This window comes from Pseudophryne corroboree, chromosome 5 (assembly GCF_028390025.1).
Source record: "Pseudophryne corroboree isolate aPseCor3 chromosome 5, aPseCor3.hap2, whole genome shotgun sequence".
In the NCBI taxonomy this organism is placed as follows: domain Eukaryota; kingdom Metazoa; phylum Chordata; class Amphibia; order Anura; family Myobatrachidae; genus Pseudophryne; species Pseudophryne corroboree.
Window position 1 is genome coordinate 456,609,625 of NC_086448.1, and position 2,422 is coordinate 456,612,046.

The 2,422-nt window shown below is 44.8% G+C and overlaps 1 pseudogene; it reads left to right on the forward strand.

The window, feature by feature from the left end:
* Nucleotides 1-231: 231 nt before the first annotated feature.
* LOC134929905 (5S ribosomal RNA) lies at nucleotides 232-350 on the forward strand (annotated as a pseudogene).
* Nucleotides 351-2,422: the final 2,072 nt, after the last annotated feature.

Consider the following 2,422-nt stretch of genomic DNA (forward strand, 5'->3'; position numbering starts at 1 on the left):
TCATTGTATGTAACATATTAATCTAAGAAATCTAAGAATACACCATGCTTTAATTTTCATCTCCTTTTCCTTTTCGTGGACTCTCATTTATGATCCAGGGGCACAATACCACCTTAGTGGGATTTGATGTCTCCTGGCTAACATAAACAGCAGATCCACACTGCACCTCTGTGACAAAAATAGTCACCCTCTCCTATATAGGTGCACTCTCATTGGAGTCTAACCCACTCTCTCTACTATCAAACCACACTGCTAATGCCCGATCTCGTCCGATCTTGGAAGCGAAACAGTGTTGGGCTGGGTCAGTACCTGAAGAGGAGACTCACAGGGAATACCCAGTGTTGTAGAGCTTCAATCGTTTTATATGATGTGTGGTATGTGACTTCAACAGCAGCATCACCACTTGTTTCTGTTTTTCCATCTACTTCTCCTGAGGGAAGGTACCATAGCTGGTCCTCCAAAAAAATTATATATAGCTAGAAGTTACCACTATAATCGGTACAGTTGTGCAATAAACGATAAGAACCTTGTACTGTCCAGTCAATGCTAAATATTTTTTCTTTGACAGACTTATGAATTAATTGACCAATTCGGTCTCATCAATACAGATTGCCTGTACTGGTCGGGTGAAATGGGTGTATGACTTTGCGGTGTCTTCACACATTTCTATCTCATTTCCTGAGGCAGGACCAGAACATTTTATTCATTTAATTCTGTATAACCACTTTGGATCATTTATATTTTAGATAATGGGCAAATTACATTGATCTTAACGATTATCTCAATAAAATTGTGTTTTATCAGTAATTAGAATAATCAATGAGTTAATCACTAAAAGTGATTACAATTAGTTAATGAGTGCGCCCACACAAGAGCCTTCTTTCTTCTCCTCTTTCTTACATGGGATGCCATCAAGGCCAGGGGCCTTACCATCGGGGGAGGCAGAGATCGCAATCTCAATCTCCTCCAACGACAAAGGAGCATCGAGGAGAGCCCTGGCATCACTGGATATACGGGCAAGTCAACTCCATCCAAGTAGTCACACAGTTCTAGTGAGGAACAGGTCAATTTGGAACTATAGAGTGCCTGATAGAATGAAACAAATTCCGCCACGATCTGAGGGGTACGGTCCAATACGGACCCAGCCGAGTCCAAAATCTCCACCACAGTATGAGAGGAGCGGTCACCCCTTGCAAGATTGGCCAAATAAGAACCTGGTCTATCCCCAGTAGCATATTGGACATGCGAGGAGAAGAGAAGTCTGTGCTGGGTTTTCCCCCACAGGTATTCCCTCCACTCACCCTGTGCATGGAGCCACACCAACCTAGAGGCGTCCAAGCTATCGCGCACGTACGTCGTCTCTGAAGCAGCCACCCGGGCCTCCAATTCATATTCACGTTTTCTAAAGGAGGATTTAAGACTCCCTACCCGTTTAATCAATGTTCCTCTCAGAAAAGCCTTGAAAGTGTCCCACAGCAGAGACACATCCGAGGTTTCGTCATGCATAACAAAGAATTCTAACCAGCTTGCCTCCAAGTCGGATCCCTCACCCATATGCGTCAGCCAAAAGGGATTAAATTTCCACATTGCTTGGCCTTGCTGACAGTTCAAATCAATATGTAACGATATAGGGGAGTGATCCGAAATACCTCTAGTCTCATATCTGACATTTTGAACCTTGGGCAAAAGCTCCCGGGACAAAAGAGCCAAATCTATCATTGAGAAGGAAGAGTGAGAGCTTGAAAAACAGGAGTACTGCCTCAAATCGGGATACTTCAATCTCCAGCGGTCAACCAGACCCAACTCCGAAACAGTGTCTGCAAATGGGGAACGCTTGGGCTGTGGGCTGGAGGATGCCGTGGACAACCTATCCAACTCGTGGTTCAAAACGTTGTTGAAGTCCCCCATACAGATAACTGTTACCTCAGGGGATACAGCCATAAAGGCAGATGCTTTTTTAAGGACTTCATGCGAGTATGGAGGAGGAACATACATAGCCAGCAATAGTAGGGGGACGGAGTTAATTTTGCACTTGAGAAATACATATCTACCCCATTTATCCGTTTGCACAGAATCAAGCGCAAAGGGAACAGACTTCCTAATGAGGATCGACACTCCCCGGGACGCTGCAGTATGCATGGAGTGGTAAGCCCAGCCCACCCATGGTTTTTTGAGGGACATAATCTTAGTACCCAGTAAGTGGGTTTCCATCAGGCAAATTATATCCGAGGCATAATGCTTGATCTGTCGAAGCACCAGGGAGCGCTTAATTTTGTCATTGATCCCTCGCACGTTCCATGACAGAAACTTAACCAAAGCCATGGCAAAGCATTACTGTAATATTGCAGAGTACCCGCGGCCAGCCACCCCCAGTGAATACCAAAAAAGATATGCCCGTAGTTAGTTGCGACATAGACATAGC